The following is a 15,280-nucleotide window of genomic DNA, read 5'->3' on the forward strand; positions in this document are numbered from 1 at the left end:
AGGTAAAATTATGAGGATTCGCAGTCTTATTTTCACTTTATTCGATTTACTTTTTTGTTTAAAGTGGAATTCATCGGTATGTTTTCACTGCAAACAGACTATAGTTGTGAATAATACATCGACTGGTATTCCTTATAACAGCTGGATATTTAGATGCAAATCGGTTTCACCCTCCGCTCATATGGCGTGATACGAAGCTTCTCTATTCCATAATGATCTATTGTCGATCTATGCCTGTACAATGCATATGACTATGTAGATGTTTGAGTTAGTGTGTTTGGATGCTTTGTACTTGCGCTGCCTTGGTTGCATTGGGTTCTACCTTGTGAGTGTGGGGATTTTTAGGCAACGCGCAATATCATATAGACCATGACTAACGCTTCTGTGTAACACTGCCAATTATGGCATTGATGATAGAAATATTGTGGGTTTGAAACATGAAACGTGGTGAAGAAAATAGATATATTTGTGAAGGTATCGGGACGCGGAAGGTCATGACTTCATAATTGGGCCATCACGGGAATCACTGACAGAAACATTTTACCACGATTAAGACGATACGATATGCCAGATACAATAAAGGCAGAAGAGGAGTACTATCAAGCCAATGGTTTTCAAACTCATGGAACGCCCAATGTATCGCGTGGAGGATCAACAACGGTAACGGTGAGTTAGTGAGTATGATTTTACGCCGCTTTCAGCACTGTTCCAGCAATGTCACGGCGGGGGGCACCAGAAATTGGCTTCACATATTTTATCCATGTGGGGGGAATCGAACCCGGCCCTTCGGCGTGGCGAGCGAACGCTTTTAACCACTAAGCTACCCCACAGCGCCTATAACAACGGTAACAAACTTGTGGTGGAGAGTCAAACGGCGTGTAGTGTTTCTGTAGAGAACACGACTGGCTTGGCTGCGGACATCATGTGTTTAGTGTGACAGGGCTATGGATAACATCATGCCCGCAAAACACAACTTTGCAGATTCTGATACCTTTCGGTATGGACTTACAGTAACAAATTATCAAAAATGCAAATTCAACTAATAAAGTTGAAAAATAACGCGATGAACAAAACCCCGCGAAATCGGAGTTCAAACGGTTAACTAATTTCACTCCAGTGCTCGGGTGAAAAGTGGTTTCAACAGCTGTGCTGCGCTGCGCCCATAGCACATGCGCAGTGATTAGGTTCGCGCGGCTTGAACCGGGAAGGCGACTTGTAAAAACACAGCAAGTGATGCATGCAAGGATTATCGCTGTGATCGAAGCTGGAAGAAGAAGAAGAAGAAGTTCATACATAGAGAACATACAGAGATAATTTACAATATGAACAGTATGAATTTATACATGGGAACAATAACAAAAAATAAATTACAATTATGCACATGATAAATCTCATTTGTACAAACATAAGCCCTCGTTGATGTATTTGGATAATTTCACGGCGAGTGGTTTATAACTGGATTTCATAATTGTGGTGAATGTATCTATTGATGGATTATTACAAAAATACTTAGGCAGATATTTATTTCTTGGTGTTGCTAGATATAGGCATGTTAAAAGGAAGTGGTATTCGTCCCCCACTGCTTCATTACATAATGTACATTGTCTGTCGGATCTTACAACGTTAGTACATCTTCAGTTTCTATGGGTAGTCTATGGTTAGGTGTTCTAAAGCGTGTGCACCATATTCTAAGATTTGGGGGTAGTTCTTGAAGATAAGAATTTAGATGAGGTAATTCTTTATAAAGATTGTAATATGTACCTTTTGAGGAAGCATTTACTGTTGCATTCCATGACTGATAAAATTGATCAATAAGAATCCTTTTAACATTAGTTTTTAAAGCATTAGGAGAAACAATATGCTGGGACATCCACACATGATATAAGCCAGTATCCTGTAGGATATTTTCTGTGCTGTCTGCGCTCTGGTGTAATGACTTCAACGCAAACTGCTTGTCAGTGTCGTATTTATTCCAGTCCTCAGATTGAAATTACACTGATCACTTATATATAGTAAAAAGCTGTAAACAAAACAAGGGCCTGAATTACAATGGAGTTCCATAAATCCTATGTCCTATTTCAAAGTAACTGTACCTTATAACATGAAGCAAATAGGATAATATACGAAATAAGACTACAGTAATTGATACAGGTTGAAAGGTGAAATATATCCTAATTACAAACCTTTAACAATAGCATAAGTTGACGAAGTTCAAAGGGTTCCTTACATCAAATTTATCTCCATTGTAGCCTAGGTAAAACATACACACAAATTAACTACATGTATCTTTCCTGACAGATGCACTTTACAGAGTGAAAATAAACAAATTCAAATTAAATGTACGGAAATTAATGCAATCGAGCCTATATGTAGATAAAGCGTGTGACTAAAACCTGTGCTATTTTACCGATAGATGAAATCACTTTAATTTACACTGCGTGACGAGCCAACGCTTTAACCATTAGGCTACCCCACCGCCCCGATGTGGAAAAGAAACCATATTGAATCGAAAGACTACACTGGCCAGGTGAAAGTACCCTCACACCCCTACATCACACAGAGATTTAATGCCTAATATTATTCCATTTGAAGGGTTTCTCCCTGTCCAGAATCTAGTGTAGGATAACAACATCTGTGTGTCCCCAGATGCTTCATCTTAGCTTAACTGGAAATTGATGGATATCTATCAGCTTAAGCTGTCACCTGGTCCCATGGTGTAATGGTTAGCACTATGGACTTTGAATCCAGCGATCCGAGTTCAAATCTCGGTGGGACCTACCTTTTTAAAGCTGAATATTGTCAGATTCGCCCAAATGCACGATAGATACGCACTAATGACTACAGCATAAAGCCATTCTCATTGATGATTTTGTGCGTATATACACTAATCAAAGCGCCTGCAACATATTTATATACATGTACATACATTTCTCCATTCTGGAGCAAACGTAAACAGTCGGCAGAAAATAGTGTCCATTAAATAAACGTTTTAAACATCTGCAGGAAGAGAAATGATAGAAATGAAATAAGGACGAAAACCACTGCTAATTGAGTTTGTGAGGTACCTTATATAGTGTAGTATCTACGTCCTGACAGTGTAGCACGTGCTCCACACCAGAACTACACCTTGACACATCACACATGAAATTTGGCAGGTGTCACAGTGGGTCAGTCAAGACACGCTCAAAGGAAGGGATTATCGGTAACTTTGTAATGCCCAAGACTTTCACCCTGACATGTGCGGTTCTATGGTGTAATGGTTAGCACTCTGATCCGAGTTCAAATCTCGGTAGGACCTACTGCGCTTTTTTGGGCAAGATTTTCAAGGTTGTCTCCCTTGATTTGATTGAGGGTGGACGTGTTTGCCTGAGCTCTGATGACAGAAGTTAATTTACAGGTGCAGATTATGAAATCTGTGGCTGTATTCTACACACAAGTTATAGATAGTATTCTTGCAGAATACATGAAACTGATTTTCAAGTTTCGTGTGTTTTGAGGTGTTTTGAGACTGCGTGTGTGCATTCTGTGCACTGCACGAGATAAAATGGCGAGAGAAGTCCCGGGTACCAGTCACAGTGGGAAAGTTGATGTTGGAACTGAAACTGAAGTGGAAGATGTTTTTTCAAAGGATACAACTATCATCGTCGATGTTGGAGATACATCTAAGATTCGAGCTGAGGATGTTATCAGAGGAGCACTGGATATGGTGGGACATGTAACCGGAGTCGTTTTGAGAGGTGGGGATTGTTTTGAATTATCGTTGAAAGACACCGTTGATGCAAAACTCATTGTAGATGAAGGGCTGGAAATTGATGGTGTCACTTATCAGTGCAGTTTTCTCTACAACCCAACTGTAATGGTCTCGTTTATGCATTTGCCTGTGTATATAACAGATGATAATATCAGAGAAAAACTTGAACAGAAAAACATTGAACTTTTGTCACCAATCAGGAGAAGAAAGTACAAGGGCACTGATATTGTAGATGGGACAAGGTTTGTGAAAGTCAGATTTCCAAAGGATTGCAAATGTTGTTGGGCAACAAACATATGTGTGATATATGGAGGTACAGAAATCCCAACAAACGGGAATATACAAGACAGCAACTTGTTGATGGTATCATGAAACAGTCACGGATAGATTTGATTCTAATATCAAGATCACTCATTTCTTTTGCCATAAATTGCTACATAAAATATTCATCTATTAGTGACCATAACATTATTTGTCTTCATGTCAACTTCAGCAGAGTTGAAAGGGGGCCAGGTCTATGGATATTCAACAATAAATTGCTCGAAGATGCTGAATTTATAAATACAGTTCGAAACATTGTCAAAGATAATATTGTTTTGCCAAACTTACCAGTCTAAACCATTGGTTTGGTGGGATTGCTTGAAGTACAAGTTTAAGAGATGCGCTATCTATTATTCCTGTAAAAGTCTAAAAGGAGAAAGCTGAATATTTTAAACTCCAAAACATGTTGCGCATTGAATATGACAAATTGTCAAAGTTTCCAAGTCGGGATATCTCCCATATTCAAAATCTTGAAAAAGATTTAGAGATTTTTGAACATACAAAATGTCAAGCAGCTATTCTGAGATCCAAAGTTCAGTGGTCTCTAGAATCAGATAAAAATACTTCTTTTTTTCTAAACCTGGAAAGAAGTAAGCAAGAAGCAAACTGTATCAAAGAACTTGAGACAGATTCAGGACTCGTTCAGTCCACGGAGGACATATTAGATCATGTCTACAAGTTTTACTCCCATCTGTATTCAGCAGTAGAAACTGATGCTGATAAACAGAATGAAATTCTTGGTTTAGTAACTGATTGCATATCAGATGAAGATAAAAAAAGACTGGATGATGGAATCACTGTTGAAGAAATTACTGTAGCGTTAAAAGGAATGAAGCGTCATAAATCACCGGGTAATGATGGGCTTACTGTTGAGTTCTACCTTACATTTTGGGATGTACTGAAACCAATTTTTGTCAACATTATAAATTGTATATTTGAAGAGAAACAGATGTCGAGAACAATGAAAAAAGGGGTTATCAGTGTTTTCTTTAAGAAGAAAGGGAACAAAAGAGATATTCGTAATTATAGGCCTATTTCACTTTTGAATGTTGATTCAAAGCTTATTTCACGCACACTGTCCTTAAGATTAAAAAGTGTTGTGTCTAGTTTTATTTCACCCGAACAAACTTGTTCCATTCCGGGAAGAGATATATCTGATAATGTCCACTCCATCAGAGATGTTATTGATTTAGCAGGTGAAAATGAAGATAATGCTTATATTATCACTATTGACCAGGAGAAAGCATTTGGTAGAGTTTCACATTCCTTTCTGTTTAAAACACTAGAAAAGTTTAACTTTGGTAATAACTTTGTGTCATGGATAAAGATTCTATACACTAACTTGAAAAGTAGTGTTAAAATTAATGGTCATCTTACACCATATTTCTCATTAAGTCAGTCTGTTAGACAGGGAGATCCACTTAGCAGTTTGTTGTATGCCATCATCAGTGAACCCCTCAATTTGCTTATTAAGAATAATGCACATATTCATGGCATACAAATTTCCGACAACTGCAAATCACTCATATACCAACATGCAGATGACACCACTGTTACAGTGTCTGACGCACAATCTGTTTACAGTACTTTTCATACAGTGAATGAATTTTGCTCAGCTACAGGGGCCAAAGTTAATCTTTCCAAATCGGAAGTTTTGTGTGTAGGAACTAATCGCTTGAATCATGTTTCCTTCAGCATTCCGGTTGAAGTTAAAACAGATTGTGTTAGAATACTTGGCATTTTCCTTGGCCCAGATAAAAAAAATGTGTGACAACATTAATTGGAAAAGTAAAATTGCCAAAATGAAATCATTGTTTGGTTTGTGGTCACAAAGAAATTTATCATTACAAGGGAAATCCATTGTTGTAAATACTTTTATTCTATCCAAATGGTGGTATACCGTATATGTACAACCGGTTCCCGAGTGGGCAATCAAAGAAATTGAATTGTGTATTTCAAGCTTTGTGTGGAATAATAAAGTTCCACTTGTAAAACAATCAACATGTATTGGTCACTTTTATCAAGGCGGATTAGCCATTCCTAGCTTCAAATTCAAAATATTTGCCTTCAGGGCTAAAATCATCAAAATTATTCAATCCACATTTTCAAACAGTATGGAAGAATACATGTTGGTTGTTCCTTTCAAAATACCTGAACATGGGTCTCAACAGCAACATTTTTTAGCATTGTTTACAATATGGTATTGCTGACCCAGATACACCCTTTCTATGCTGAGGTGTTGTTAGCCTGGGACGAAATCACGTGCAGCAACAGACATTTTCCGACTGAGCACGAGGAGATCATGAACCAACCTTTATTTCAAAATCCACACGTGCGTTTTCAAGGGAAAACGCTGCTCTTTCAATCGTTTATTCAAGCTGGGTTAATTGAAGTTAAAGACATTTGTTATGAATTCATCCCTGGGTTTTTATCTCGTTCCGCTGTTGTGGAAATACTTGAGGAAAGACAGATTGATATACCATGCTCAGTTGCTGAAAATGCATATAATGTTATTATTTCATCTCTGCCTGAGGAGTGGTGTAACAGCATAAATACCAAAGCACGAGAGATTAATAAAAATATTCATCATGAAGTATATTGTTCTGCAGATAATAGGTCAATTTCGTCCAAAGAGCTCTCGGTAAGGTTTACTTATGATTTGTTTTAAAGAGACTTTTGTTAGCCCAACGTCTATAACATACTTGGATAAGTTTGCAATTATTGTGGATTGGGATAAAACATGGAAGTGGGTATTTCAAAGTGATAAATCTGCAGAACAAATTAACCTTGATTTTAAGATATGTCATAACATAATATATACTTATGACAAGTTATACAAGTATGACAAAGTTCCTGCACGTGAATGTATTGTGTGCAAGAATGAAGTTGAAGACATTTTCCATATGTTTGTGTTTTGTGACGAATTAAATGACACTGTTGGTGTTTTCAAAGAATTGTTCACTGAGCTTTTAAAAACGTTGGTTACACTTTACAGCAACTTACAAGTTGGCTTCTATTTGGATTTCAATCAAAAGAAGTAAAAACAAGCGAAGCATGCATCAACCTTTTGCTTTCCATTTATAGAATCTCAGTATTTAAGAGATGAACTATTATGACTCTGCAACAAGGTCGAATAGACCTAAATAAGCTGTTCAAAAGTTACGTTCGTCATCATTTCAAATTGTTATGGTCAAAATACCAACGTGACAAACAATCATATAAATTTATTGAACGCCATGTTCTCCCACTAGATTGTATAAATGTTGATGGTGACAATTTAATCTTTAAACATCCGTTTGATGCCTAGGAGCATCAGCGATTACTTCAATGGAAATCTGTGATCATATCTCTTAACATAATTTATTGTACATATCTATGACATGAATAAAAAGTTTATTAAAAAGAAAAAAAAGCACTCTGGACTTTGAATCCAGCGATACGAGTTCAAATCTCGGTGGGACCTACATTTTTTAAGCTGAATATTGTCAGATTCGCCCAAATGCACGATAGATACGCACTAATGAATACAGCTGTTGGAGTAAACTGTAGTTATATTGCTTTGTGAATATTGTACATACGCATCAGTCACTTTGCTCATTTGTTTTTAGCGGTATGTAAAATACAAAAACAATTAACTCCCTTTTATCTTCCGGAAGTACCTGTACATGTGTTCCCATGCTCAGTTCAAATGTAACCGCCGATGTGCGAAGAAGGTATATTATACTTTTAACCCCAACTTGGATGCCTCTGTCGTTTATGAGTGAGAAGCACGATGTCAACAGGTTATGGGCCCAGGCAACGGTTGATGTTCGACGGAGAGGAAGAAATATGAACTATGGAGGTGAAATTCCTCGGACATATGCGTTTGCAGAAATTATATGACGTGATATTACCGACCGAAGAGTCGTCAGAGAGCCCCTCTGCTAGCAAAAATGCTGATGCTTTTGCTGAGTTGGTGCAATGCCTGGACGATAGAAGCTTAGCCCTCGTAATGAGGGATGCTAAGGATGATGGAAGAAGAGCACTGAAAATTTTACGAGAACATTATTTAGGGAGCGGAAAACCACGAGTAATCTCGTTATACACAGAACTCACATCGCTGAAGATGGGAACGGAGTGTACAACTGACTATGTAATCAAGGCGGAGACTGCCGCGAATTCTTTAAAAATGGCAGGTGAGACAATTAGCGATAGCCTCTTGATAGCAATGGTACTTAAAGGTTTACCTTCTTCATATAAAACCTTTGCTATAGTGGTAACACAAAAAGATAAGACCATGACTTTTTCTGAGTTTAAAACGGCTCTGCGAAGTTATGAAGAGACTGACAAAATACAATATACACGTAAAGGTGAAGACAGTATTATGACCTTCAAGTGTTATTCATGTGGAAAGCCAGGACATAGAGCATCAGAGTGTAGAAAAAGGAATCAGCAACAGACACAAGGACCAAAGAAGTATTATCCAAATGGAAACAAGAAACAAGGCCGATGGTGTGACATATGCAAAAGTCCAACACGTGACACAAGATTTTGCCGGAAGAGAGATACTGCCAAAAGTGTGAGTAATGAGAAAGAAAATTGTGAGCCAGAACATTCATATTTAGCATTCAAGGTTAGTGTTCAAGATGAAACTGGGGATCTTCTTAACAATCTTCTTGTGGACTGTGGAGCTACAACACATATCATAACTGACAAAGACAAGTTTGTTAATTTTGACGAGACTTTCCGCACATCTGAACACTACATCGAGTTTGCTGATGGAAGTAGAACTAACAGGATTGTCCAAGCTAAAGGTGAAGCATGTGTTTCTTTGTGTGATGTTGATGGTAAGCAACACAAAGTGATACTGGAGGATGCGTTATATGTTCCATCGTTCAACCAAGACATTTTGTCTGTGCAGGCAGCTACAAACAAGGGAGCAACCATCAATTTTAATCCTGACAGAGCATGTTTGAAGGCTCCAGACGGTACTACCTTCAACATACTAAAACATTGTAAACTTTATTACTTGAACAACACTGTTTCATCTAAATGTGTTACTCATTCAGCCCAAGACTGGCATAAGATTCTTGGACATTGTAACATGAAGGATGTCATGAAACTAGAAGAGGCAGTAAATGGTATGAAGATTGCTGGTAAGGCACAGAATGATGTATGTGACACTTGTGCTAAGGGAAAGATGTTCCAGTGGATAGATAGGAAACCTGACAAACGAGCAACTAAGACATTTGAGATGGTTCATTGTGACTTAGCGGGACCCATTGAGCCAACAGCTCGTGGTGGTTTTAGATATGTTCTATCATTTGTTGATGATTACTCAAGTACTGTTACCTTGTATCTCCTGAAACAGAAAAGTGACACACCAGCAGCTACAGAGAAATTCTTAGCAGATATGGCACCATTTGGAAAAGTGGTCACCTTGAGGACTGACAACGGGACAGAATTCACCAGCGAGAAATTTAGGAACATTCTCATCAAGAACAAGATACGTCACCAGAGGTCAGCACCGTACTCACCCCATCAGAACGGAACAGTAGAAAGGGCATGGCGTTCCCTATTCGACATGGCGAGATGCCTCATCATTGAAGCCAAGTTACCCAAGACTCTGTGGTCATATGCTATCATGACTTCAGCGTACATTCGGAACCGGTGTTACAACAAGAGACTGAACAAGACACCATTTGAGGTTATGACAGGTCAGAAGCCAAATCTGTCAAATATGCATGTTTTCGGCACAGCTTGTTTTGCTTATGTTCAAGGGACGAAGAAACTGGACAATCGCAGTGAAAAAGGTGTTTTCATTGGATATGATCGTGAAAGCCCAGCCTACCTGGTCTACTTCCCTCAACAGGATGAAGTCAGAAGAATAAGATGTGTGAAATTCACCGAAACATTTACAGAGACTGTTTATGAACCTGACTATGAGGAAGAACAGGAAATCTACAAGAGACCTGAGGCTGAAGAAACTAAAGAACAGGAGAAAGAAGAAACTCAACATGAAGAGAATAAAGGTCCAACGACAGAAGGAAACCAAAAGCAACAAGAAGTCGAGCCAACGCGTAGATATCCCAAAAGACAAACTACAAAACCCAAACGCATGGAGGACTATGTATGTGAATCAGACATATCTGAATCTGAGGATAGTGCAATGTACACTGTACACTACTGCTACAAAATGGCGAGCATTCCAACTACATATGATGAAGCAATGTCATCGCCTGACAAAGAGAATTGGTATCAAGCAATGGAGGAAGAAATGACAGCATTACGGGACAATGAGACATTCAAAATCACCAACCCACCAGCACGTAAATCGACAGTGGGGGGAAGATGGGTGTTTGACATAAAATCTGGTCACGGTGGTGAGAGATATAAAGCAAGGTATGTAGCCAAGGGATATTCACAAGTTCCAGGCATCGATTACCATGAGACTTTTGCTCCTACTGCCAAAATGACCTCAATTAGGACTCTATTACAGCTTGCAGTTCAGCGAGATATGGTAGTTCATCAGATGGACGTCAAGACAGCATACCTGAACGCATAATCGACTGTGAGATATGTTCACCAACCAGAAGGATTTGAGGTTCAAGGTGAAAATGGTGAAAAGCTTGTGTGGAAATTGAAGAAATCATTATATGGTCTGAAGCAGAGTGGTAGAAATTGGAATTCATTGCTTCATACATTTCTCATAGAAAATCTGAAGTTTGAACAGTCACTTGCAGATCCCTGTGTGTATTGTCAGAGTATGGAGGGTTCTCCTGTGATTATGATAGTGTGGGTGGATGATATCATAGTTGCTGCTGAAAATGAGACAAACCTTCAACATGTGAAAAATGTATTGTGTGAAAGATTCAATATGAAGGATCTAGGGAAACTGTCAAGTTTTCTTGGAATTGAATTCAGCTGGGAAGGAAACAGTGTGGAAATGAAGCAGACGAAACATATGGAGAAGATGTTGGAGAAATTTGGTATGAAGGACTGCAAACCAAAGGCCATTCCTTGTGAACAAGGTGTCGATAAATCAGGTGACGAGCTGACGACACAACTTGATGATCCGAGACTGTACCGGGAAATCATAGGAAGTTTGATTTATATCATGACTTCGACAAGACCAGACCTATGTTATGTCGTAACTAAACTCTCTCAATATATGGCCAAGCCAACATCAACTCATCTTGGTATGGCTAAACAAGCATTGAAATACATCAGAGGCACCAGGGACAAAGGTTTGAAATATTTTAAATCATCTCTTCCACTTGAACTTGTGGGATATTCAGATGCAGACTGGGGATCATCACCTGATAGGAAAAGCATTACTGGGTATGCATACCGGTTGAGTGATAATGGAGCTCTGATTTCATGGAGAAGTAAGAAACAACCAACTGTGGCGCTGTCAACCTGTGAGGCGGAATATATGGCCATGGCAGCCTCAGTACAGGAGGTAAATTTCTCCGACAATTGTGGAAAGACATGAGTGGAGACTGTGACTCATTTACTGTAATGGTCGATAATCAGGGCGCAATTGCATTAGCGAGAAACCCTGTGACCCAGCAGAGGTCCAAGCATATAGACATTAAATACCATTTCATTAGATCTGAAGTCCAGAGCGGTATGGTAGAACTTGCATACATTGCGTCAGAACTGAATGTGGCTGATGTCTTCACCAAGCCGGTGTCATCAATCAGACTGAGAAGACTTGTCAAACTCAGTAACCAGTAAGACATTGATCATGTGTATATAGTACATAACTACAGTTCAAGTGGGGTGTTGGAGTAAACTGTAGTTATATTGCTTTTGTGAATATTGTACATACGCATCAGTCACTTTGCTCATTTGTTTTAGCGGTATGTAAAATACAAAACAATTAACTCCCTTTATCTTCCGGAAGTACCTGTACATGTGTTCCCATGCTCAGTTCAAATGTAACCGCCGATGTGCGAAGAAGGTATATTAAACTTTTAACCCCAACTTGGATGCCTCTGTCGTTCATGAGTGAGAAGCACGATGTCAACAACAGCATAAAGCCATTCTCATTGATGATTTTGTGCGTATATACACTAATCAAAGCACCTGCAACATATTTATATACATGTACATATATTTCTCCATTCTGGAGCAAACGTAAACAGTCGGCAGAAAATAGTGTTCATTAAATAAACGTTTTAAACATCTGCAGGAAGAGAAAAGATAGAAATGAAATAAGGACGACAAACACTGCTAATTGAGTTTGTGAGGTACCTTATATAGTGTAGTATCTACGTCCTGACAGTGTAGCACGTGCTCCACGCCAGAACTACACCTTGACACATCACACATGAAATTTGGCAGGTGTCACAGTGGGTCAGTCAAGACACGCTCAAAGGAAGGGATTATGGGTAACTTTGTATTGCCCAAGACTTTCACCCTGAAATGTGCGGTTCTATGGTGTAATGGTTAGCACTCTGGACTCTGAATCCAGCGATCCGAGTTCAAATCTCGGTAGGACCTACTGCGCTTTTTTTGGCAAGATTTTCAAGATGATTGTGATATGGAAAAGAAACCATATTGAATCGAAAGACTACACTGGCCAGGTGAAAGTACCCTCACACCTCTACATCACACACAGTTTTAATGCCTAATATTATTCCATTTGAAGGGTTTCTCCCTGTCCAGAATCTAGTGTAGGATAACAACACCTGTGTGTCCCCAGATGCTTCATCTTAGCTTAACTGAAAATTGATGGATATCTATCAGCCTAAGCTGTCACCTGGTCCCATGGTGTAATGGTTAGCACTCTGGACTTTGAATCCAGCGATCCGAGTTCAAATCTCGGTGGGACCTACATTTTTTAAGCTGAATATTGTCAGATTCGCCCAAATGCACGATAGATACGCACTAATGACTACAGCATAAAGCCATTCTCATTGATGATTTTGTGCGTATATACACTAATCAAAGCGCCTGCAACATATTTATATACATGTACATATATTTCTCCATTCTGGAGCAAACGTAAACAGTCGGCAGAAAATAGTGTCCATTAAATAAACGTTTTAAACATCTGCAGGAAGAGAAAAGATAGAAATGAAATAAGGACGAAAACCACTGCTAATTGAGTTTGTGAGGTACCTTATATAGTGTAGTATCTACGTCCTGATAGTGTAGCACGTGCTCCACGCCAGAACTACACCTTGACACATCACACATGAAATTTGGCAGGTGTCACAGTGGGTCAGTCAAGACACGCTCAAAGGAAGGGATTATGGGTAACTTTGTAATGCCCAAGACTTTCAGCCTGACATGTGCGGTTCTATGGTGTAATGGTTAGCACTCTGAGGTTACCTCCCTTGGTGAGGTGGTGTGAACACGGTGATTTGCAGTGCTCTGATATTTTCAGTAAGTACTTCATCGGTTGTGAAGATTCCTGTCTCATCTCTTGCACAAATGGTACATTATGTTTTATGGTTATTCTGAAAAGTTTGTTTATTGAAAAAATAGACTATGAGCCACCAGGCTGGGGGGCAAAGGCCACCCCCTAGTCAGGTAAACAAGGAAAATGGCCGACCTCGTGTCTATCAGAAAGAGAACGTTATTCGAGTGCAGTTTGGGAGTCATGTTCGCCCGAAAGCGTTTGACGTATGCAAGGCTCTTGAACTTGAATTGGGGGACAACACTGTTTATTGTTGCACACCAAGACACAATTATTATGAAATTACCTTAGCGGAGAATTCGCTCGTAAAATCACTGGGTGATGGGCTAATTGTCAACAATGAGGTGTATGATATCACACCTTTAGTAAATGACAAAGTTGTTGTGTCATTCATGAACTTGCCCAGCTACACAACAGATGGAGAAATAATGGAAGTTCTACATTCGTTTGGAGTATATGAAGTTGACACCATCCGCAGACGAAAAATTCCTGGTACTAACTGGGAAGATGGAACCAGGTACACACAGGTAAAGTTTCCCACAGGAATTCATAGTCTTCCATACAGCATTAAATTTAAAACGCATGGAGGATTTGACTTCTTCAGAGTTCTCCATAATGATCAGGTGAAAGTATGTCATCATTGTCTTTCTGATCAGCATGAGAAAAGGAACTGCCCGAACATTGTGTGCAGAAACTGTGGATCCGCAGGACATGTTCAATACAATTGCCGTGTTCCCAAATGCCACAGGTGTAAACGTAAACCTAAGGACTGCAACTGCTTTGGCTATGATGATATGTCTGAAGAAAATGATGATAATTGTCAAGGTGGTGATTATGAAAATGAGGATGACATGAGTGACATGGAGGCGGATGCGACACTAGCCAAGTGGCCTATTCTTCAGGAGCTGGAAGAAGATGGCGGAGAAGAAGAAGAGGAAGAAAGGATTGTGACAACCACTGAGCTGAACATTGAAGAATTGGCAGAAGATGTTTCTGTGTCACAGTTGGACAAAGAAACACATGACTTTGTCTTTGACATTTTACTAGAAACAATTGATAGGAGCATACATGTTGGTAAGTGCAGGAGTGATACCAAACAACGTGTATCTCCTTGTGATAACAGTATCATAGATGATGTCACAAGCACACTGTTAAACATGATAAGACTAGTTGAGCATGAAACAAATGACAATTATATACATGTTGATGATCGTGATGTGATGGTAGTTCCCACAGAAGACAATCACAATGTTCTGGCACAGCCTTATAGAGGAGATGGTGCTCCAGGAAGTGTGAGAGGCAAATGGAATGTCTTGAAACCTAGTGAGGATGTTATTAAGGCTCATGTTGGGGGAAGGCCTCCTAGAAAAAAGAAGGATGTGATAAAATCCAGAAAGGGAAAAAGATCACGTTAAAACAAATCTTGATGCTTCATATGTATTTATTACTTCTCATCATGTTGAACATATGGTCATGGAATGTAAATGGTTTAAGAGATGAGAAAGTTTGAACAAGTATTAGCACTTATCAACACGTCACATGTAGACATAGCATTTCTACAGGAGACGTTCTGGGATGAAAATTTTGTCAATAGCTATAAACATATGTTCCCCGGAAAAATCTTATTTTGCAATTCAACAAGTGTAAATCGCAGGGGTGTAGCTATTTTGATATCACAAAACTGTCAATACCAAATTAACATGGTAACGAGAGATTCTGAGGGCAGACTATTAAAAGCAGAAGTTGATGTGGATGGTAAAACATATTACTTATTGAATGTATATGCTCCTAATGGCCTC

The 15,280-nt window shown here is 39.1% G+C and overlaps 3 non-coding genes across 3 annotated transcripts; all 3 read left to right on the plus strand.

The window, feature by feature from the left end:
- The first annotated feature begins 2,705 nt into the window (after positions 1-2,705).
- Positions 2,706-2,777, plus strand: Trnaq-uug. Its single transcript has one exon. It is a non-coding gene; the product is annotated as a tRNA-Gln (tRNA).
- A 9,710-nt stretch (positions 2,778-12,487) lies between these two features.
- Positions 12,488-12,559, plus strand: Trnaq-cug. The gene has a single exon. It is a non-coding gene; the product is annotated as a tRNA-Gln (tRNA).
- A 261-nt stretch (positions 12,560-12,820) lies between these two features.
- Trnaq-uug lies at positions 12,821-12,892 on the plus strand. Its single transcript has one exon. It is a non-coding gene; the product is annotated as a tRNA-Gln (tRNA).
- Positions 12,893-15,280: the final 2,388 nt, after the last annotated feature.

Source organism: Haliotis rubra, unplaced genomic scaffold (genome assembly GCF_003918875.1).
Source record: "Haliotis rubra isolate DU_JTF1 unplaced genomic scaffold, ASM391887v1 Scf694, whole genome shotgun sequence".
Lineage (NCBI taxonomy): Eukaryota > Metazoa > Mollusca > Gastropoda > Lepetellida > Haliotidae > Haliotis > Haliotis rubra.